The sequence below is a fragment of the Phyllobates terribilis genome, unplaced genomic scaffold (genome assembly GCF_046119375.1).
Source record: "Phyllobates terribilis strain yellow unplaced genomic scaffold, ASM4611937v1 Scaffold_2__4_contigs__length_985480577, whole genome shotgun sequence".
Lineage (NCBI taxonomy): Eukaryota > Metazoa > Chordata > Amphibia > Anura > Dendrobatidae > Phyllobates > Phyllobates terribilis.
In genome coordinates this window covers 484,304,024-484,329,493 of record NW_027362762.1, presented here as the reverse complement: position 1 = coordinate 484,329,493, position 25,470 = coordinate 484,304,024, and positions in this window count along the sequence as shown.

The window sequence follows — 25,470 nt, the reverse complement described above, 5'->3', positions numbered from 1 at the left end:
TTACAACTGACCGCTGGGAGCGGGGGAGGTCTGACAAGGTTACGACTGACCGCTGGGAGCGGGGGAGGTCTGACAAGGTTACGACCCGGAAATGTGACTTGACGAAGTCAGTGACAATAACAAATGGTAGGCCCTAAGGAATGGGCTAATGTCGATGACTAATGTTCCAGGGGCTGAGCAGCACAATTGTCAAGTACATGGTTTCGGTGTGAACGGTGGGTTATAATGTGATTGTGTATATCATGTGTTCAACCCCACAAGTTTGAACAGAGGGGGGGATATGTAATGCAGCAGCTTGCGGCATTACTGTAATGGTCCAGGGTGTGTTTTGGCTGACCATGTACCTCCCCCTCAGGTGACTGATCACATGACTGTGACATCATCACAGGTCTGTGCACACAGAAGGTCTGATCACATGACTGTGACATCAGCACAGGTCCTGTGTGTGCACTAGAGGATATACAAACCCTGGTAGATTTTAGACGGGTGTGTAAGGTGTGAGGCCTGTTCCCGTGTGTGGGACACTGTTAGCCTGGAGAGGCTTAGTGAGGCCTAGTGAGGCCTAGTGAAGCCTGGTGAAGCCTGAAAGGCAGAGGCTGGATCCTTATGTGTAAGCGATCCCAGTAGCCTTGGAGGGTCAGAGGCTTGGGAAGGCAAGAGTCTTGAAAGGCAGAGGCTGGATGTTAGGTGTGGAAATATAGCCTTTGAAGGTACGAGGGCTGGAGACCCCCATCTGGGAAGCCATAAAAGCCACAGCTGTGGCAGAACAAGACTGAAGCAGCTAAAAGCCAGCAAAAGTAAAACACTGCGTTATATGGACATTGATATAAGTGACTTTGCTGAAGGCTGTAACTGGAGCCAAGTGGGCCTGTCTGCCACTTGAAAGGCTCTTGGACATTATAGGTGTAATATGTCGGCGAGCCGCTGAGTTGGACTCGGTTATAAGCAGTTATGAAGAGTAATAAACTGCTGGATTGTGAAATACTGGAAAATGTGGCTGGTGTGCTTTAATTGACCCGGTGCAGCGAGTGTCCCCCAGCATGATGACTAGCGCTGCCTTTCAACTAGTTATTTTCCTGTTTTGTTACTTTGTGCCTGACAAGGCTGTCTTTTGTTTACCTTGCAAGTGCATTTTATGAGGCCTGAATAAACCTGCCTTGGACATTTTTAAGAAACTGACTACTGTGCCTACCTCACAAGCAGCAGAGTGAGTAGCAAACCCTATAATAGTATATAGTGTACAAGTAATGCAGGGATCACCAGTGACATTATACACAGGAGCTTTATGCATAGTATACAGTGTAGAGTGTCAGTGTGCAGGTAACACACTGACTCACCGGTGACGTCTCTAGCTGCAGTCCTATATCTTCGTTTATCTACTTCATTCAATGCACACCGTCATCACTTCGTCCAGTCAGGACTTGTTTCTGCAGAAAATAATACACAGTTATCTAGAGCACCGCTTCAAGAGAACATTCCCCACTTTTTCCCCAACTTCTACATTACGCAGCTGAATGCAGACATGCATCTGTGGCGCCCCTGAGGGTTCAGTCGCCACAGAGGTACTACATCTGGTGGTGCCTCACTCTCTGGTAAGGAAAGGGTACAGCACGGGACCCCAACACCTGCATCCAACACTACACTGCTCCAGGCTGGCTGGAAGGGCAAGATGCACTGTGTTTTGCTGAGCCCTGTCCCTGGCTGGAGTGGGGGGAACCAGAGTGAGGGGGAACCAAGTAGTGGGTGTGGGTGGAGGAAGGAGTTTAGGGGAGCATTTGTTAGGAGTATAAAAAGGGAAGCCATTTTTGGAAGAAGGGGAGTAGCAGTAGTTGTTGTGGAGAGTTCTGAGTTTGGAGTCTAAAGAGAGGGGTAGGGGCTCTGCAGGAGCTCCGCTTCAGAGTGGGCCTAGGGAATGAGGCCCAGCAGAGGAGAGAAGAGGAGGGGAGCAGAGGAGGAAGGCTCCGGAAACTGAAGGGTTCCCAGGGGTACGGAAGGAGCAAGAAGCCACCCGTACGCCCTAATCTGCCAAGTGTCAAAGGGACCAGGCCGCAAGAAGGGAACGGGTCCCTGGGCTAGTCGTGTTACTTCAAGTCTCGGCTAGGAAACCGGAGGCTTCTGACCTCTATGGTGCAGTTCCCATTCTTGCATTCGAGTAGCCAAGAAAGGTAGCGGTGTAGGATAAAGGAATTCCAGTTTACCCTGAAGGATCCGAGGACGCCATCTTGGGACTCAGTTTGTGAGGCGCAGGGCAGGAGGGAGAGACCCAGCGCGAGAAGTCGGCCGAGGAAAGGAACATATAGAAGGGGGGGTCCCGATAAGTACTCTCGAATTGCCAGAGGGACTTCTGAACCCCTGCTTGGTGAATGCAGCGTGACGTGGGAAGTGGTAACCTGTGCAGTGTAACCTGAGGAACTTGTCAATTGTGAGTAAAATCAGAGGACTGCACTTCACTGTCTCTGTCGGTTACTGCCGCTGCGCCATCATCCCTCCTACACTACAACGCCCTGCATCCCTTCTGTAAACCCTGCCACGGGGGCTCCGCTCCGCCTGTGGGGAGCAGAAACATCCCAATTGCCATCCCATCACCCCCGGAGGTCTGCAGCAGCGCCGGTATTCATTACCGGGAACCACAGGTGGCGTTACGAGACAAACTGTTAACAAAAACCCCCTTTTTAAAGAGTGACCCCAGAGGACGGGCCGGGGAGCCGACTGCCATGACATCCTACAAAGAAGGTAAAGGCCCGGGTACCGAGTCCCCCATATCCCCCTGGGCGAGTCACATCCACCATTAATATGGTGCACCCACGTGCACCCACCATTACAAATATAAATTGTAATCCACCACTGTGCCCCTGCAAACTATAAATATCCACTTTCCCCATCCAATAAATATATAAATTAGTACCTGAACTCTTTCCCCCAATTCAATACCAGTCACACTCCTGCATTCTCAATGACCCTCACTCTGTACCTCCTGCTCCCCCGATTCATTATATTTACATGCCCACCTCCGTCCCAATATATTATGTCATGTCCTTTCTCTTTCCCAGCCCTACCCTCTATTCATTATCAACTGCTCTCCCCCTCCCTCAGTATAGCATCATTTGCTCTCCCTCACCCTCAATTTATCATTATTTGCTGCCCCCACCTCCAATTCATCATCATTTGCTGTCGCACACTCTCCGCCCTCAATTCATCATAGTTTTCTCTCCCCCACTTTCAATTCATCATCATTTACTGCCCTCATCTCCCAGTCTCAGTACATCATCATTTATACATCCACCCTCAATTCATTATTATTTGCTCACCCCCAAATCACCCATGCTCAACTGTTCCCCACCCCCACCTTCAATTCATCATTTATTCTATCCCCTCCCCATCTTCAATACATAATTTGCTGTCCCCCGTTCCCCACCCTCAATTCATCATGTGTTGTACTCCATCCTCCACTCTCAATTCATCATCATTTGCTCGCCCTACACCCATTTAATTCCACCCCACTCATGTTCAACTCATCATTTGCTCTCCCACACCCCCAATTCATTATTTGCACTTCCCCACCTCAATACATCTTTACATCATCATGACATACCTAAATACATCATCATTTGCTGTCCCCCGTTACCCACCCTCAATTCATCACCATTTACTCCCCCCACACCCATTTAATTCATTTTATTTAAAATAAAAAAATTCATACTTACCTCTCATACGATCCACTGCATCTCCACTTCTGTACTGGTATCCTGGCGTGCGTACATGCTGTCGCCTACGCGATGACATCATCACATAGGTGCCATCACCAGCATGTCACAGCCTGGAGCTGTGTGGCCTTTCTGTTTTGATTGCCGCGGCGCTCCAGGAAATCTCCCAGCACAAAGATGTAAGCCGCCGATGGCGGTACGCCAGAGCACAGTGCGTTATTATACCCTGGGGCACGGTGAGCAGAAGCAACAGAGGAGGGGCCTGAACTAGATTTGGGCCCCCCTCTTTGATTCTGCTCACCGGGCCCCATACACCAGTAAGGGTAGTAATGCCCTGATGGCGGCCCTGTATATACAAATAAAAATATACTAGGTAAATATACCCGGTAAGAAGCCTTTACCCAATGCGTGTTGCTACCAAGTGTAGCTTCATTAGGGGTGGTCAGTCAAATCTCAGTCATGTCAGGTATTTATAGTGTAAGTGCACTACAGGTAAATGGATAAACTCCGCTACATGTGTGCTGCATCTGTCGCACATCGTGAAGAGGCAATTACTAGTATAACCTCGCACGTGCAAGACCTATAAACTGGGAGGCATCATGCATTCTATAGGCAGGAAATGTGCTCCACCATGGAACGTATAAAATGAAGATGCGTTCCATCGACCGGGAGTGTAGAAATGGAGAGAAACACATTCTGCCAGCAGAGAAAACAAATATGAAAAGGCAATAATTCCAGAAAATGAAGAATTTATCCCAGAAAATTATTGCAATTACATATGTTTTGTTATGCTCTTGTTTATTTCCTTTGTGTGTATTGAAACAACTGGGTCTCCTGCCATACTGTTTGATTCCATTCCAATGTTGATGGATAGTTCACGCTGAGACTGATGCACCCTGAGTCTGCAGCACAGCTTGAATTTCTTTGGAACTTGATTGGGGCTGCTTATCCACTATCCGGACTATCCTACGTTGCAACCTGTAATCGATCTCTTTCACTGCCATTCACGTCCAGGGAGACTGGCTACAGTGCCATGGATTGTAAACGTCTTGATTATATAGCACATCATAGACAAAGGAACATCAAGATCACTGGAGATGGACTCTTAACCTTGAGATTGATGATATTTTTCAACAATTTTGGTTCTAAAGTCCTCAAACAGCTCTTGTCTCCTCTTTCTGTTCTCCATGCTTAGTGTGGCACACACAAGTCAAAGATTGAGTCAACTCCTCCCCTTTTTATCTGGTTTCAGGTGTGATTTTCATATTGCACACACCTGTTACTTTGAACAAGCATCACCTGCTGGAAACAAAGTTGTTTACACACAATTTTGGAAACTTATCAACAATTTTGTCCAACCCATTTTTTGGGGGGGTTGCATGAAATTATGTCTCATTTGTCTTTTTTCTCAGTTTTTTTTCTGTCGCTCCAATACACACAAGGGAAATAAACATGTGCATAACAAAACTTTTGTAATTACAATAATTTTCTGGGAGAAATACTTTATTTTCTCGAACAATTTCAAGGGTGTCAACACTTTTGGCCATGACTGCAAAAAATAATAAAAATAATGAAATGAATAAAACAACATCAACAAAGTAAAAAAAATTATCAAATGAAAAAAAATATATATTAATATAAATAAAAAATACAATGAGAAAATACAAAATAATAAAGAACAACTAAATTAATTTCAGCATTTTTCGGACCAAAGGATGCAGTTTTCTCCTCCAAAATTTTGGAGGAAAGTGAGGGGTGCATCTTATAGTCCGATATATATATACTGTGGCTATGGGTGGTGAGGGGTGTGGGGGGAGCTGCAGCGGCGGAGGAGCGGAGCACAGGAGGCAGTAGCCCGTTGCTGCATCCTACACTATGCCCGCTGCTAAAGAAAATGAATATTCACTGCTCCCCACATCCATGGGCGTGGGGAGCAGAGAATATTCATTTTCCTTAACAGCACACACACTGTACTTGCAGCGCGGCTCCTGGTATGTATGGCACCCTTCATCCCTCATCCTGGTATGTATGGTCCTCCTCATCCTTCTTCCTGGGATGCTTGGCACCCCTCATCCTGGTATGCTTGGTGCCCCCTGATTCCCATCACGCTGCACACAAAAAAAATAAACAATTATACTCACTTCCTCTCTCCTCCAGCGCTGTGTCCTGCTCTGCTGCCGACAGGGATCTCACTGTGTGAGCCGCGCATGGCGTAACTGCCATACGCCTTCACACTGTAAGATGCTGTGCCAGAATAGTCACTGCTCCCCACGCCGGGACTGTGTGCGTGGGGAGCAGTGACCATTCACTCTCCTTAATAGTGCGCACACTGTACCCGCAACTTGGCTCCTGCTGCTGCCGCTCTGCTATTAGAGACCATGAATATTCACTAAAACCCATGGGAGTGGGTTGTAGTGAATGTTCATGGTCTTTAATAGCGGGCACACGTGACCACCGGCTGCAGCCGGAGCCATGCTGTGGGTACAGTGTGCGCGCTATTAAGGAGAGTGAATGGTCACTGCTCCCCATGCACACAGTCCCTTTGTAGGGAGCAGTGACTATTCCAGCACAGCATCTCACAGTGTGAGGGCGCATGGCAGTTACGTCATGCACGGCTCACACAGTGAGATCCTTGTTGGCAGCAGAGCAGGACGCAGCGCTGGAGGAGAGAGGAGGTGGGTATAGGTATAATTGTTTATTTTTTTGTGTGATCAGGATCAGGGGGTGCCAAGCATACCAGGATGGATGAGTGCTAGGCATACCAGGAAGAGGGATGAGGGAGGACATACATACCAGGATGAAGGGTGCCATACATACCAGGATGAAGGATGAAGGGTGCCATACATACTAGGAAGATCGATGAATTGGGCCATACACACCAGGATGAAGGGTGCAATACATACCAGGAAGAGGGATGAGGGGTGCCATATGTACCAGAAAGAGGGATGAAGGGGGTTATACATACCAGGATGAAGGGTACAATACATTCCAGGAAGAGGGATGAGGGGGGCCATGCATACCAGGATGGGGATGAGGGGTGCCATGCATATCAGAATGGGGATGAGGGCCACGTATAACAGGAAAGAGGGGGCTATATGTACCCGGATGGGGGATATTAACAGAATTGGGGGACAATACCCATATAATAGTGTTAGCAGCAGACCCCTTAACAGGGCATCATGACCACATTTTTTGCTTACTTTTTTTTTTTCTATTTACCTCCTTTAAAACCTAGATACGTTTTATGGTCCGGGGCGTCTTATAGTCCGAAAAATACGGTAATTAATAAAATGGACGTAGGTGAGTGATTGAAAGATATTAGGATAAAAATATCCGGGTGGAAATTAAGCACACATGTATGGCCACAAAAATGAAGAATAATATAACCAAAACAATTACTAACTATTGGTATAAAGGTTTTAATGGAAGATGTGAGCATGTGTGTAGAGTGATAATAAATGCCGAGTGCCAAATAAAAAAGTGCACAGGTTAATTAAACCTGGGCAATTAACAGCAAAGCACGCGACAAGCGAAAACAAAAATATAAGGTTTAAATAAAAATAAATGGTTCTAACAACAGTTAGGAAATGAAAGTGTGTGTATGGATGAAGTGAACAAATTAAAAACGTGAAGATTGAAAACTACGTGCCAGTTCAAAGAGTGCACAGGTTGGAGAACCTGGGCAATATTCAAGCATAGTACGTGGTGAAAAAAAAAAAGGGAAGAAGCAACCTAATTAGTGGTAAAGGACATTAGGCCATGAGGAACCCGGAAAATAGCACATCCTCATTAATGCCTGCAGGAGTCACTGAATTCAAATTATACATCCATCTGAATTGTAACCTAAGAAATTCACCCTGATCGTCACATCGAATATTCACTAGAATCTTTTGTAAACCACCTATATATAAACCACGAGTTTTACCAGAGTGGCCATTCAAGAAATGTATGACCACTGAGGAAAGAGTTTTCACCTTGGCCTGGTCTTGTTTGGCAAGATTAATGTTTGACACGTGTTCCTGTATGCATCTCCATAATACTTGAATAGTCAATCCCACATAATCCTTAGACAAGAAGAGGTTAGGGCATAAATAACATTGCAAGTCTTGCAATTGACATAATCCCTTCATTTATACTGTTGTTGATCAATAGGATTATTAAAGCTGGCAACTGAACCCATAATGTATTAATCATGTACTCCACTGGCCTGTAACCACACTGCCCTTTATCGTTTTTTAAGGGATTTTTTATAAGATATTTTTGTATTGTTGTATATGTCTGATTATATAGTTAATAAAGATTGAATCAAAATATCATATAACGTGGTAGATACCCTTCATTGTTTACTTGGTGGTAATGGTCATATTATGGTATATTGTCACGACACAGCTGTTGTGTGACCAGGGACCAGGGGCCCCTACCCTGTCCCTAACACTAGGGGATGACACGTTTGCCCTATTACCCAGGATACCTCTGAAGGATGCCGGGGCCTCCACCCTCACCCTAACTCCTGAGTAAGCCCTCCGTCTGTTCACTTCCTCCACCCAGAGAAGGGGGCGCTACTGTGCACCGTAGTACACTAACCCGACAAACAGGGTTACACAGACAGGGATAAACAGAAAACTCCAGGCACACAAAATATTCACTCACATATAACAGAGAAAAGTACCGGGGTGTGAAACCACGTGTACTAACCAAACAACAGTCACAAATAATTCCTTCAACTGGCCTTTTCATAAGAACTCCTCCCCCTCCATTAACCATGCAGCAAAAGCTAGCTCTGACAAGGATTTGTATCAGAGCCCAAATAATAAAGGGAAAAGGAGAGGCTAACCGAGCTCAGCTGTGAGCACAGGGAATTCCAACATGGCCACTTAACCCCTGTTCTGCCTGAAGAAATAGACACATTTAAAATGATGGAGAAGTGCTTCTTCTCGGAGCTGGAGTAGGAGCAATCCAACGCTGAGGTCTTCTGGCTCCAAACTGTCGCAGTAACCCCGTGACAGTACCCCCTCTTCTATGAGGGACTTCCGGAACCTCAGGACCAGGCCTATCGGGGTGATTCACATGAAAAGCCCAGACCAGTCTGGCCGCATGAACCTCAGATGCTGGTAGCCACATCCTCTCCTCAGGACCATACCCCCTCCAATGTACTAGATACTGAAGCAACCGAAGAACAAGACGAGAATCCAAGATCTTAGCAATCTGAAACTCCAAATTACCAATGACAATAGCAGATGATGGAGGTAGAGGTGATGGTACAGAAGATGCAATGTATTTTTTGAGGAGAGAACGATGAAAAACATTATGGATCCTAAAGGTAGGTAGTAGAGCAAGGCAAAACGCTACAGGATTGACGGTGGCTATGATTTTATAAGGACCAATAAACCTGGGACTAAGTTTCCATGATGGAACTTTCAACTTTATGTTCCTAGAGGACAGCCAAACCAAGTCACCCACACACAGGTCCGGACCCACCAAACGTCTCCGATCAGCCAGACTCTTATACACTGCTCAAAAAAATAAAGGGAACACTCAAATAACACATCCTAGATCAGAATGAATAAAATACTCTCATTGAATATTTTGCTCTGTACAAAGTTGAATGTGCTGACAACAAAATCACACAAAAATCATCAATGGAAATCAAATTAATTAACCAATGGAGGCATGGATTTGGAGTCACCCACAAAATTTAAGTGGAAAAACACACTACAGGCTGATCCAACTTTGATGTAATGTCCTTAAAACAAGTCAAAATGAGGCTCAGTATTGTGTGTGGCCTCCATGTGCCTGTATGACCTCCCTACAATGCCTGGGCATGCTCCTGATGAGGTTGCGGATGGTCTCCTGTGGGATCTCCTCCCAGACCTGGACTAAAGCATTCGCCAACTCCTGGACAGTCTGTGGTGCAACGTGACGTTGATGGATGTAGCGAGACATGATGTCCCAGATGTGCTCAATTGGATTCAGATCTGGGGAATGGGCGGGCCAGTCCATAGCTTCAATGCCTTCATCTGGCAGGAACTGCTGACACACTCCAGCCACATGAGGTCTGGCATTATCCTGCATTAGGAGGAACCCAGGGCCAACCGCACCAGCATATGGTCTCACAAGGGGTCTGAGGATCTCATCTCGGTACCTAATGGCAGTCAGGCTACCTCTGCAAGCACATGGAGGGCTGTAAGGCCCTCCAAAGAAATGCCACCCCACACCATTACTGACCCACTGCCAAACTGATCATGCAGAAGGATGTTGCAGGCAGCAGATCGCTCTCCGCGGCGTCTCCAGACTCTGTCACGTCTGTCACATGTGCGCAGTGTGAACCTGCTTTCATCTGTGAAGAGCATAGGGCGCCAGTGGAGACTTTGCCAATCCTGTTGTTCTGTGGCAAATGCCAAGCGTCCTGCACGGTGTTGGGCTGTGAGCACAACCCCCATCTGTGGACGTCGGGCCCTCATATCTCCCTCATGGAGTCGGTTTCTAACCGTTTGTGCAGACACATGCACATCTGTGGCCTGCTGGAGGTCATTTTGCAGAAATCTGGCAGTGTTCCTCCTTGCACAAAGGCAGGGTTGTTGCCCTCCTACGACCCCCTCCACGTCTCCTGGTGTACTGGCCTGTCTCCTAGTAGTTCCTCCAGCCTCTGGACACTATGCTGACAGACACAGCAAACCTTCTTGCCACAGCTCGCATTGATGTGCCATCCTGGATGAGCTGCACTACCTGAGCAACTTCTGTGGATTGTAGAGTCTGTCTCATGCTACCACGAGTGTGAAAGCACAACCAACATTCAAAAGTGACCAAAACATCAGCCAGAAAGCATTGGTCTGTGGTCTGTGGTCCCCACTTGCAGAACCACTCCTTTATTGAGTGTGTCTTGATAATTGCCACTAATTTCCATTTATTGTCTATTCCATTTGCACAACAGCATGTGAAATTGATTGTCAATCAGTGTTGCTTCCTAAGTGGACAGTTTTATTTCACAGAAGTTTGATTTACTTGGAGTTATATTCTGTTGTTTAAGTGTTCCCTTTATTTTTTTAAGCAGTGTACTTTGATTGCATCTACTTCAAATTATTAGTAACCCCCTGCCAAATGGCAAAAATAGAAGATGAAAACCATTCCTCCTCTGCTAATCCAGAATGGCGATTACCAATAAAAGAACTAAACTGAGGATGGAACCCATATGCCCTGAAAAACGGGGACTTACCAGTCGATTCCTGACAATGATTATTTACAACAAATTCGGCTAACGGCAAATAAGTAACCCAGTCCTCCTGACATTCAGATACAAAACACCTGAGGTACGTCTCCAGATTCTGGTTAACCCGCTCCATCTGACCATTAGACTGAGGGTGAAACGCGGAAGAAAATGGTAAATGGATCCCCAAACAGGTGCAAAATGCCCTCCAAAACTTGGAGACAAACTGCACCCCGCGATCAGAAACAATGTCGGTCGGGATCTCATGTAATCTAATTATTTCCCTGATAAAAACTTGTGTCAAGGTTTTGGCATTCGGTAAAGCTGGTAATGCAACAAAATTAGACATTTTACTGAATCTATCAACCACTACAAGAATTACAGTATTCCCCACCAACACGGGAAGATCCGTGATAAAATCGACCGATAAGTGAGTCCAAGGTTTACTGGGAATCTCCATGGGTTGGAGAGCCCCCGACGGACGAGTATGAGGGGTTTTAGAATGCACATAGACACTGCAGGTGGCTACATACTCTTGGACATCCTAATGAGCACCTGGCCACCAAAAACTCTTAGTAAGCAGATCCGTGGTGGCTTTATTACCAGGATGTCCGGCCAACACCGAATCCTGATGTTCGCTGTGAACTCGAAGATGGAGATTTACAGGAACAAACAGTTTACCAAGTGGATAGGCAGCTGGGGCATCCCCCTGAGAGTCAACGATCTCTTTCCAGATCGGAATATATAGACGCCATAACCACCTCCTTTTGAAGAATAGGATAAGGCATCTGCCTTAATGTTTTTGTTCCCCGGCGTATATGTGATAAAGAAGCGAAACCTGGTAAAAAACAATGCCCATCTAGCCTGACGAGGTGTTAGACGTTTCACCGATTCCATGTATACCAGATTCTTATGATCCATGACTACCATCACAGGGTGGACCGCCCCGTCCAAAAAGTGACGCCACTCCTCAAAAGCCCATTTGATAGCTAAGAGTTGCCTGTTACCAATGTCATAATTTCTCTCGGCAGGTGACAGTTTTTTAGAGAAATAAGCACACAGTTACCATTTACCAGGAGACGCCCCTGCGACAACACAGCCCCCACTCCCACCTCAGACGCATCAACCTCAACGATAAAAGACTGAGGAACATCAGGCTGTATAAGAATCAGCGCAGAAGAAAAACACTTTTTCAATGTTTCAAATGCCTCCCTGGCAGGACTGGACCACCTGGAGAAGTTCGTCCCCTTCCTGGTCAAATCTGTAAGCGATTTGGCTACTAATGAAAAATTCTTTATGAACTTGCGGTAGTAGTTGGCGAAACCTAAAAACCTTCAAATTCTCTATGGACAACCCCAATCCAATACCGCCTTGGCTTTCGCTGGATCCATGCGAAAACTGGTGGAAGACAGCATGCATTCTAGGAATGTGATCTCCTCAACTGAGAACATACACTTCTCAGGTTTGACATATAATTTATTGTCTCGAAGAATATGTAATACCTGCCTGATGTGTACCTGTTGTGACTCAAATTTAGGAGAATAGATTATTATGTCATCCAAGTAGATCACCACAAACCTGCCTATCAGATGGCTAAAGATGTTATTTATAAAGTGTTGAAAGACGGCGGGCGTGTTCGTCAACCCAAAAGGTATCACAAGATTCTCATATTGTCCTTCCGGCGTATTAAACGCGGTCTTCCACTCATCTCCCTCTTTAATGCATATGAGATTATACTCCCCCCTGAGGTCCATCTTAGAGAACCATTTAGCTCCGACAATTTGGTTAAAGAGGTCTTGAATGAGCGGAAGTGGATACGGATCAAGGACAGTGATCGCATTGAGCTCACGGAAATCCAGGCAAGGGCGTAACCCCCCATCTTTCTTTTTACCAAAGAAAAACCCAGCGGCAACAGGGGAAGAGGAAGGTCTGATATGACCTTTAGCCAGGCTTTCCGTGATGTAATCCCTCATGGCCTTTCTCTCCGAACCAGATATATTGTAGAGTCTGCTCTTGGGCAGCTTGGCCCCAGGCACGAGATTTATGGCGCAATCATAGGGACGATGGGGAGGAAGTTCTTGGCACCCCTTCTCCGAGAAAACATCCCCAAAATCCGACAGGTAACTAGGCACAGACCGGGTATCCACCCTAGCCAACTGGGTACCTAAGCAGTGTCCTTGGCAATACCCACTCCATTTTACTACTTCCTGAGTGTGCCAATCTACCACTGGATTGTGCAGAGTGAGCTAAGGGAGACCCAGTACCATGGGTGAGGGAAGACCCTCTAGCACAGTCTAATACCTCAGTATGTATGACCCCACCTGAAGCCGCAAGTCATGGACGGTATGAGTAAAGTGCCCCTGTCTCAAGGGGGCGGAGTCAATGGCTATTATGGGTATAGGTCTGGACAGAGTATATGGGCTGAGGCCTTGAGCCTGGACGAACCTAGAGTACATCAAATTTAACCCTGCTCCACTGTCCAGAAAAGCCATCATCTCCACCTTAACTCCCCCCACATGAACTATGGCTGGCATGAAAAACTGTGTCCTACCTACAGAGTTCATAAATACACCCTGGTTGCTAACCTCCCAGCAACCCGGGCACCTAGTTTTCCGGCAGTTGCTTACTATGAGGACGAGAAGGACACGTACCCAAGAAATGACCATTTTTACAGAAAAAAAAAACACACTCCCCCCTTAAGCTGGACTACCGGCAATTTCCCAGAGGAAGATGTCGCACCCACCTGCATGGGTTCCTCAGGTGACTCCACGTTGACCTCCCTAAACTTTGGACCCCCCACGCACGGGGGCTGACTCCCTATTTCTCTGGCGAAGACGCCGATTAACTCGAATCGTCAGAGACATGGCCGTTTCAAGGGAGTCAGGAATCTCATACAGGGCCAAGGCGTCCTTCACCCTTAACGTAAGCTCCTCACAGAACAGACTACGTAGTGCAGGGATATTCCACTTGGTATCTGTGGACCACCTCCTGAATTCAGAGCAATATTCCTCCACCGGCCAGTCTCCCTGCCGAAATTGGCGCAATGTGACCTCGGCTAAGGAGATGAGATCAGGGTCATCATATATAAGGCCCAGAGCCTGAAAAAAAACCTCCACCATCTGAAGCGATTGTGAGTCAGACAGGAGAGAAAACGCCCATGCTTGGGGATCGCCCTGAAGGAGCGAGATCACTATCCCCATGCGTTGCACCTCTGTGCCTGAGGAAACCGGACGTAGCCTGAAGTACAGTTTACAGGCCTCTCTGAAAACCACAAACTTGTCCCGTCTCCCAGAAAACCTGTCAGGCAACGCAACCTTCGGCTCCACTATGGTTTGACTGAGAGATGAAACTCCCACACCCGCTGTATTAGAGGATTGCAAAACCACCGTGCGTAAATCCGCCACCTCCAGACTGAGTTGCTGCAATTGCCTCATCAGAGCAGTAATAGGATCCATCATAAATCAGAAGAAACTATTGCGGTCAGAGCTAATGTCACGACACAGCTGTCAGGTGACCAAAAATGGGGAAGGATAAGGAATTACCACGTGTACAAACCAGACAACAGTCACAAATAATTCCTTCATCTCTCCTTCTCATAAGAACTCCTCTCCCTCCATTAGCCATGCAGCAAAAGCTAGTTCTGACAAGGATTTGTATCAGAGCCCAGATAATAAAGGGAAAAAGAGTGGCTAACCGAGCTCAGCTGTGAGCACAGGGAATTCCAACATGGCCGCTTAACCCCTGTTCTGCCTGAAGAAATAAACACACATTTAAAATGATGGAGAAGTGCTTCTTCTCGGAGCTGGAGTAGGAGCCGTTTGACGCTGAGGTCTTCTGGCTCCAAACTGTCGCAGTAACCCCGTGACATACTGTATATCTTAGGTACCCCCAAGATCCTTTGTACTTTGATTGATATGGAAATTAGTTTACATATCCTTTTTTTGGTAATAATTACTACAGGACGCTCCTGCACTTACAGCTAGAAGTGGACTTAACCTACGTGATCGACTAATGACGAGTCACTTCTCAAGACCCACTACCAGGACATTTACTGGCTATCGACTTAGAGGCTCCTGCCCATGTGGTGATTGTAACATTTGTCAGTTTTTGGGTCAGATTTCAGCTTTATTAATCCTATTGATTAACAACAGTATAAGTTAAGGGATTATGTCAATTGCAAGACTCACAATATTATTTATGCCTTAACCTGTTCTTACCCTAAGGTTTATGTGAGACAGACCTCTAAGAGAATTGAAGAGACGCATAAAACATTAATCTTGCCAAACAAGACCAGGCAAGGCGAAAATTTGTTCCTCGGTGGTCACACATTTCTTGCAGGCCCACTCTGGTAAAACTCTTGGTTTGCATATATGTGGTTTACAAAAGATTCTAGTGAACATTCAATGTTCTGACCATCAGGGTGAATTTCTTAGGTTAGATTCCAGATGGATTTATAATTTTAATTCAGTGGCTCCTGCAGGCATTAATGAAGATGTGCTATTTTCCGGGTTCCTCATGGCTTAATGTCCTTTACCAATAATTAGGTTGCTTCTTCCCTTTTTTCTTTCACCAAGTGCTATGTTCGAAAATTGCCCAGGTTCTCTAACCTGTGCATTCTGAACTGGCACGTGGTTTTCATTCTTCACTTTTTCAATTCGGTCACTTCAATCATACACACACTTACATTTCCATAATATGTATTCACTGCTGTTAGAACCATTTATTTTTCTTTAAACCTTTTATTTTAGTTTTCTCTTGTCACGTGCTTTGCTATTAATTGCCCAAGTTTAATTAACCTGTGCACTTTTTTATTTGGCACAAGTCATTTATTATCACTTCACTCACGTGCTCAGATCTTCCATTAATACAATTATATTCAAACTAGATGGTGGCCCGATTCAAACGCATCGGGTATTCTAGAATATGTATGCGGTACACCGGGCGCAATCAGCACAGCGGTGTTTAAATTTGGCGCCAATATCACTGATTGGTCATGGCCGGCGGCCGCGACCAATCAGCACAGCGGTTTTTAAATTTGGCGCCAATATCGCTGATTGGTCGCGGCCGGCGGCCGTGACCAATCAGCGAACCGTGTTAGTGAGGGCCGGAGAGCGTGTTTAAATTTGGCGCCAATATCGCTGATTGGTCGCGGCCGGTGGGCGCGACCAATCAGCACAGCGGTTTTAAAATTTGGCGCCAATATTGCTGATTGGTCGCGGCCACCGGCCAATCAGCAAATTGTATTAGTGAGGACCGGGGAGCGGCGCTGCGGGAGATGACCTGCTGCTCGCAGCTGAAGTATCCCGACCGGCGGCACCGCTCCCCGGTCTTCCCTTCACACTTGCCGTCGGGAGATCAGCGGCCCTAGCCGCTGATCTCCCGACGGTAGCCGCATGGAGGTCAGCGGCGCCGCCGGTTGGGGTACTTCGGCTGCATCGCCGCTGACCTCTGTGAAGAGCGGTGTTTAAAGTTGGCGCCAATATCGCTGATTGGTTGCGGCCGGCGGCCACGACCAATCAGCACAACGGTGTTTAAATTTGGCGCCAATATAGCTGATTGGTCGCGGCCGTCGGCAGCGACCAATCAGCGTCATATTAGTGTGGGCCCGGGAGCGGCGCTGCTTGTGCGGGTACTTCCGCTGCGAGCAGCTGGGACATGACCGGCTGCTCGCAGTAGAAGAATCCCGACCAGCGGCGCGGCTCTTCCCTTCACACTTACCGTCGGGAGATCAGCGGTCCTAGCCGCTGATCTCCCGACGGTAGCCGCATGGAGGTCAGCGGCGCCGCCGGTCGGGGTAGTTCTGCTGCGATCAGCCGGTCATCTCCCGGCTACATCGCCGCTGACCTCCGTGCGGCAGATGAGCCGCTAACGGCCGCCATCTTTTTTCTGAAATGCCGGGTCGCTGATTGGCCGCGACCAATCAGCGACGCGGGATTTCCTGGACAGACGGACAGACAGACAGACAGACGGGATAAGACAATTATATATATTAGATAGTTAGTAATTGTTTTGGTCATATTATTATTCATTCATTTTTTGTGGCCGTACATGTGTTCTTAATTGCCACCTGGATCTTTGTATCCTAGTATCATTTGATTACTCACGTACGGTCACTCAATTCATTTATCTATTTATTTTTTATTATTTTGTATTTTCTCATTATATTTTTTTATATACACAAATCACAAAAAGTTAGGGATATTTGGCTTTCAGGTGAAATTTATGGAAAACATAAAAAGTTCACTCTACAGTGATTTTATCATGATAGTAGGGTATTTAAGTAGAACCATGCAATGGTGATTTTTTTTATCTCAAGCAAAATTATTAAACAAAAGCCAGCAACACTGATGGGTATAACCGCCCAAAAATGTCAATGTCTCAATATCTTGTCATGTGGCCTTGAGCATCAATTACAGCTTGACAACGGCGTCTCATGCTGCTGACAAGTAGAGTTATTATCTGCTGAGGCAGGGGCGGAACTACCGCCCGTGCAGCCGGTTCATTGAACGGGGGCCCCGAGGGAGAGGGGGCCCCTCCAGCCTCCAGCAGGGCCGCCATCAGGGCATGACTGCCCTGACTCCAGTATGGGGCCCGGCCGGTAGGGGCCCCCTCGGGGGCCCCCCTCTTGTGCGTCTCTCTCCTCATGGGGCCCCCGGCCCCATGCTATGCGCCGGGTCCGGGACATCTCAGCGCTGAGCTGCGCTGTTGCAGCAGCGCCTTCATGATTCCCCTGACTTCCGGTCATGTGACGGTGCCGTCACATGGCCGGAAGTCAGGAGAACCTGCTGTCAGCGATTTGGACGAGCGCCAGGATTCTGCAGGGATCGCATGGGGGTAAGTATAACAAGTTTTATTTTTTTTAAAATACAATTAACTAGGAGTAGGGGGAATGGGAGAAGCACATGTGTGTGTGTGTATGTGTGTGTGGGGGGGGAGATGGGAGATGCACATGTGTGTGTGTGGGGGGGGAGATGGGAGATGCACATGTGTGTGGGGGGGGGAGATGGGAGATGCACATGTGTGTGTGGGGGGGGGGAGATGGGAGATGCACATGTGTGTGTGTGGGGGGGGAGATGGGAGATGCACATGTGTGTGGGGGGGGAGATGGGAGATGCACATGTGTGTGGGGGGGGGAGATGGGAGATGCACGTGTGTGGGGGGGGAGATGGGAGATGCACATGTGTGTGGGGGGGGAGATGGGAGATGCACATGTGTGTGTGGGGGGAGATGGGAGATGCACATGTGTGTAGGGGGGGGAGATGGGAGATGCACATGTGTGTAGGGGGGGGAGATGGGAGATGCACATGTGTGTAGGGGGGGAGATGGGAGATGCACATGTGTGTGTGGGGGGGATGGGAGATGCACATGTATGTGTGGGGGGGATGGGAGATGCACATGTGTGTGGGGGGGGGATGGGAGATGCACATGTGTGTGGGGGGGGGATGGGAGATGCACATGTGTGTGGGGGGGATGGGAGATGCACATGTGGGGGGGGGATGGGAGATGCACATGTGGGGGGGGGATGGGAGATGCACATGTGGGGGGGGATGGGAGATGCACATGTGTGTGGGGGGGGATGGGAGATGCACATGTGTGTGGGGGGGGAGATGGGAGATGCACATGTGTGTGGGGGGGGGAGATGGGAGATGCACGTGTGTGGGGGGGAGATGGGAGATGCACATGTGTGGGGGGGGGAGATGGGAGATGCACATGTGGGGGGAGATGAGAGAGGGGCACATGTGGGGGAGGGGGATGAGAGAGGGGCACATGTGGGGGAGGGGGATGAGAGAGGGGCACATGTGGGGGAGGGGGATGAGAGAGGGGCACATGTGGGGGGGAGGGGGTGAGAGAGGGGCACATGGAGGGGGATGAGAGCTGCACATGGGGGGGTTTGAGAGCTGCACATGGGGGAATTGGGAGTAGGGGGATAATGAGCTGCACATAACGAATGTGGGGTGGGGGAGAGTAAATGATAAATGATGATGGGGTGGGGAGAGCACGGACATGATATAATGAATTGGGGCAGGGGGTGCATGTAAATATTGAATGCGGGGAGCAGGAAGTATAGAGTAGGGGGCGTTGCGGATGCAGGAGTGTGACTGGTAACAAATTGGCGGAAAGAGTAGAGGTTCTAATTAAATTATATATTAAGTGCCTATTTACAGTTAATGGGGGCACAGTGGTGGATTACAATTTATATTTGGAATGGTAGGTTGCCTAATAACTAACCATATATTGATGGTGGATGCACGTCTGTATTCAGCTGCGTAATGTAGAAGTTGGGGAATGTGCTCTAGATAACTGTGTTACTTTATGCAGAGACGAGTCCTGGCTGGAAGACGTGATGGCGGTCTGTGCTGGATGAAGGAGAAAAGCGAAGATGAAGGACTTCACCTAGAGACGTCACCGGTGAGTCAGTCTATTACATGTACACTGTGTATAATGTCACTGGTGATCACTGTATTACCTGTACACTGACACTATATACAGAGCTCCTGTGTATAATGTCACTGGTGATCACTGTATTACCTGTACACTGACACTATATACAGAGCTCCTGTGTATAATTTCACTGGTGATCACTGTATTACCTGTACACTGACACTATATACAGAGCTCCTGTGTATAATGTCACTGGTGATCCCTGTATTACCTGTACACTGACACTATATACAGAGCTCCTGTGTATAATGTCACTGATGATCACTGTATTACCTGTACACTATATACAGAGCTCCTGTGTATAATTTCACTGGTGATCACTAGATTACCTGGACACTTACGTTATACATACCATGTATAGAGCTCCCGTGTATAATGACACTTATGGTAATATTAGTGATGTGGTGGTAATATTAGTAATGTAGTGGTAATATGTGGTCTGGTCATGGTGTGGCAGTTTTTCTCCCTTCTGTGTGGTATTATTCGGTCACTATGTTGTGGTAATATGTGGTCTGGTCATGGTGTGGCGGTATTCCCTGTATGTGGTATTATTGGTCATTTAAAAAAAAAATGTATATGACACATTCCTTTAAAGAAAACTAAATAAAAATATATCTAAAAAGAGTATTGGATATTTTAAGAAAATTTTAATAGGTTAGAGTAGGGCCCGCCCAGAAGAGTCTACCTTATCGTGGTGGCGGCTTTAAAAATCTTTTGGCCAAAACAAAAGCTGATGGCTATGTATGTGGCGCCGTCACATGGCCGAACGTCAGGAGAACCTGGTGGCAGCGACGTGGACGAGCGCCAGGATTCTGCAGGGATTGCATGGGGGTAAGTATAACAAGTTTTATTTTTTTTAAATACAATTAATTAACTAGGAGTGGGGGGAATCAGAGATGCACGGGGGGGTGAGAGATGCACATGGGGGGGGTGAGAGATGCACATGGGGGGGTGAGAGATGCACATGGGGGGGTGAGAGATGCACATGGGGGGGTGAGAGATGCACATGGGGGGGTGAGAGATGCACATGGGGGGTTATGTTTACATAACTTTGTTGCCTTATGAAGGGCAGGGGGGGCCCCCCAAAATTTCTTGCACAGGGGCCCACTACAGTCTGTGTCCGCCCCTGTGCTGAGGCATGGCATTCTACTGTTCTTGAAGGGTGCGGCCCTCAGGTCATTGAGGTTCGGGGTACAGAGTTATGACCCTCTACACAGTGACTCAGCTGATCCCATGGGTTTTCTATGGGATTCATGTCTGGAGAAAGTGCAGGCCACTCCATTTGAGGTGTCTCCTTTTCCAGCAGCCTAATGATGCGATCTCGATGAGCAGGAGCATTGTCGTCCATGAGGATGAAATTAGGCCTGTGTTGTTCGTGCAGAGGCACAATGACTGGATTAATGTTGATATTCAAGTAGTAGGGGTTTGTCACTGTACCATTCACAAAGTGTAGGGCAATTCTGTATTGACTAGACACACCTGCTCACACTGTAACACCACCAAAGGCTCGTCTGGTGACAACAGTGGCTAATGCATAGCGCTCTTCTTTATGTCTACAACATTGTTGGCAGCTATCATTTCTGCCCAGCGTGAATTGACTTTCATCAGCGAACAGCACTGGTGCCCACTGGTCCCTCATCCAGCGTAGATGCTCTCTGGCCCATGGAAGATGATGGTGGTGTGGTCAGCTACCCTTGTAGGTCGTCTAGCATGCTGACCATGCTGATGTAAATGGTTTCGAATGGTCTGATGTGACACTTGGGTGCCTCTCACCTCCCTTACATGTGCCTGGAGTTGTGTGCCATTCATCATTCGGTTCTGAAGGGCATTGTTCACAATGAAGCCGTCATCAGTGTGGGATGTGGCCAAAGGACATCCACTTCTCTGCCTTTCTTTGACTCTTCCAGGCTGTCTGTATCTGTTACAACCTGTTGATGACCCTCTGTGACACTCTAACCTCAGTGGCCAATTCTGTCTGAGAACATCCTGCTTGAAGCCTCGCATTGGCAAGGTACTGTTGATCAATTGTTAGGCGTCGTCTTGGTCTCATGATGTCAAAATGTCAACAGCATGGCGTGGATGACTGTTTAAATACCAATTCTAATTGAACCCTGAAATTTATTGGACAATTCATGGATCAAACACCTGTTGTGAATTTTGCCATTAAACTTCTTGCTAGAGAACAGCAAGTTGTGCAAAAAGTACTAAAACACTTAACAGTTGGACATGTGTATTCAAAAGTTTAGAGACTGTCACATTAACCACTTCGCGCCAGAGCCTGTTTTTGCCTTCGTGACCGGGCCAATTTTTTCAATTCTGACCACTGTCATTTTATGAAGTAATTACTCTAGAACGCTTCAACGTATTCCCCTGATTCTGAGATTGTTTTTTTCATGACATATTGTACTTCATGATAGTGGTAAAATTTCTTCTATATCACTTGCGTCTATTTGTGAAAAAATCAGAAATTTGGCGTAAATTTTGAAAATTTTGCAATTTTCAAACTTTGAATTTTCATGCCCTTAAATCAGAGGGATGTGTCACACAAAATAGTTAATAAATAACATTTCACACATGTCTACTTTACATCAGCACAATTTTGGAACCAAAATTTTTTTTGTTAGGAAGCTATAAGGGTTAAAAGTTGACCAGCGATTTCTCATTTTTCCAACAAAATTTACAAAAACATTTTTTTAGGGACCACATCTTGTTTGAAGTGACTTTGAGGGGTCTTTATGACAGAAAATACCCAAAAGTGACACCATTCTAAAAACTGCACCCCTCAAGGTGCTGAAAACCACATTCAAGAAGTTTATTAACCCTTCAGGTGTTTCACGGGAATTTTTGGAACGTGGAAGAAAACAATGAACATTTAACTTTTTTTCACAAAAATGTTACTTTAGACCCAATTTTTTTATTTTCACAAGGGTAACAGGAAAAAATGGAATAAACAATTTGTAGTGAAATTTCTCATGAGCGCGCTGATACCCCATATGTGAGGGAAAACCACTGTTTGGGCGCACTGCAGGGTTCGGAAGGGAAGGAGCGCCATTAGACTTTTTGAATGTAAAATTAGTTTGAATAATTAGCAGATGCCATGTTGCGTTTGGAGAGCCCCTGATGTGCCTAAACAGTGGAAAACCCCCAAAAGTGACACCATTTTGGAAACTAGACCCCTTAGGGAACTTATTTAGATGTGTGGTGAGCACCTTGAACCCCAAGATGCTTCACAGAAGTTTATAATATTGAGCTGTAAAAATAAAATTTTCACATTTTTCCCACAAAAACGTTTTTCATCCCTTAATATTGCATTATTATAAGGGTAATAGGATAAATTGCACCATGAAATTTGTTGTGCAATTTCTCCTGAACACGCCGATACCCCATATGTGGAGGCAAACCACTGTTTGGGCGTATGGCAGGGTTTGAAAGGGAAGGAGCGCCATTTGACTTTTTGAATGTAAAATTTGTTTGAATAATTAGCAGACGCCATGTCGCATTTGGGGAGCCCCTAATGTGCCTAAACAGTGGAAACCCCCCACAAGTGCCACCATTTTGGAAACTAAACCCCTTAGGGAACTTATCTAGATGTGTGGTGAGCACCTTGCACCCCCAGGTGCTTCACAGAAGTTTATAATATTGAGCCGTAAAAATAAAATTTTCACATTTTTCCCACAAAAAATGGTTTTCATTCCCTAATTTTGCATTATCATAAGGGTAACAGGAGAAATTGCACCATGAAATTTGTTGTGCAATTTCTCCTGAGTACGCCGATACCCCCATATGGGGGAAAACCACTGCTTTGGTGTACGGCAGGGTTCGGAAGAGAAAGGAGCGCTATATTGGCTGGGATAGGTTGCAGACACCATGTCACATTTGAAGAGTCGCTGACATGCCGAAACAGCAGAAACCCCCACAAGTGACCCCATTTTGTAAACTACACCTCTCAAGGAATTCATTTAGGGAAGTAGTGAGTATTTTTTAATTTTTAAATTTATACCATTGGGCAGTGAAAAAAGCATAATTATATTTTTACCACAAAAAAATGTTTTACCCTCAGATTTTACATTTTCACACAGGGCAATGGGTAAAAATGGTGCCGAAATGTGTCACACAATTTCTTCTAAAAGTGGCAATACCCCATATGTGGCTGTATCGTACCGCTTAGCCATACGGCGAGATCTGGGGGGGAGGAAGCGCTATTTGACAATTGGAGAACAAATTATTGTAGAATAGGCATTTGGATTTGGGAGCACAAAATTTTATGAATTTCTTTTGGGGGGCAAGGGCCATTTCGCTTTTCCAGAGCCTTTCTGCTACCAGTAACCTGGAAGTCCCTTATATTTTTAACAGATGACGGACCTGAGTGGGGACTAGCTTTTTTTGAGGACTGAGTTGAAGCTTTTATTGGGAACATTTTACGTAACATTTATCCGGCGCTCTAGGCTAAGCACTTACATCGGGGTTTCCATCTAAATTTCCAAGTGATGTAGTTCAGATGAAACCCCTGCGGGATCCATTCACTGTAATGAGGCAGCAGAGTTACTCTGGACTCCGTCTGGCCTCTGTTTAGCGGTGTCCTTTTTTTCAGAAGTGCACAAAACTGTGGCCAACCGCACTTTTATGCACGCCTTAAACAAATGACACCGTGGGATCACAGGCCAGGTGGCATCCACAGTGGCCTATATCTGCCTCATTACAGGGAATCTTCCGTCATGGGTTCTGTCTGAATCACGTATTTCAGAGATTTACACGGAAACTCTGGTGTAAGTGCTCAGCGCAGAGCGCAGGATAAATGTGAGCAGAGCCTTACTGCGATCTTTGGGAGACATAATAAACAAATCAGTAGCAGGTGAAGAATTGATTTTATTTATTTTTTACGCCGTTCCTCGTGTGATATAACTGATTAGATTACTTTATTCTTTGGGTCGGTGTGATTACAGAGATACCAGATTTATATCGGGTTTTTATGACTGACAGCTGTCACACACTAAGATGCTTTTTTTTGCAAAATCTAGTTTTTGCATCGCCATATTTTGAGAGCTATAATTTTTCCATATTTCAGCCGACAGAGTTATGTGATGGCTTGTTTTTTGCGGGACGAGTTGACATTTTTATTGGTACCATTTTTGGGTACGTGACATTTTTTGATCGCTTTCTATTCCGTTTTTTGGGAGGTAAAATTAACATAAACCAACAATTCAGGAATTGTTTTTTGAGGGGTTTTTTTTATGCCGTTCTGTGTGTGGTAAAAGTGATCAGGCAGCATTATTCTTCGGGTCAGTACGTTTACAGCGATACTACACTTACTGTATTTTTTTTTATGTTTTGGCGCTTTTACAGAATAAAACAATTTTATAGAAAAAATATTTTTTTTGCATCGCTTTATTTTCAGCGCTATAACTTTTTAATTTTTCCGCTGATGGAGCTGTATGGCGGCTTTTTTTTTGCGGAACAAGATGACGTTTTCAGCGGTACCATTTTTATTTGCTTTTTGATCGCATTTTTTTCCCCATTTTGTTTGGCAATATGATGAAAAAGCATAGTTTTTTGCTCCGTTTTTTATTTATTTTTATTACGGTGTGCACAGAAGGAGTTAATTAGTGTGACAGTTTTATAGATCGGGTTGTTTCGGACGCGGCGATACCAAATATGTGTACTTTTTTTGTTTTTGCATAAATATACGGATTTATTGGTTTCATATTTTATTTATTTATTTTTATTTATTTTGTGATTCTTTTTTAACAGTTTGAAAACATTTTTTTTACTTTTTTTTTTTTACATTTTTTCTTAGTCCCTGTATGGGACATTAATTTTTATTTTTCTAATCACTGATGTCATGCAATGTAATAGACATGTATTACATTACATGACATCTTTGCTGACTGTTTTACAGTCAGTGTGTCCTGCCAGGCTTCAGCTGCAGGCTTAGCCTAGCAGGACACCATATATGGCAGATCTGAAGGCGGTCATGTGACCTCCAGCTGCCATAACAGTGGAAGGTCCTGGAAGCTATCAGGGGGCCGTCAGAGAGGTAAGTTGATGACCCCCTCTCCTCTCACTATCTTCTATATGCCGCGATCACTATAGATCGTGGCATATAGAAGATAGCAAATGGTT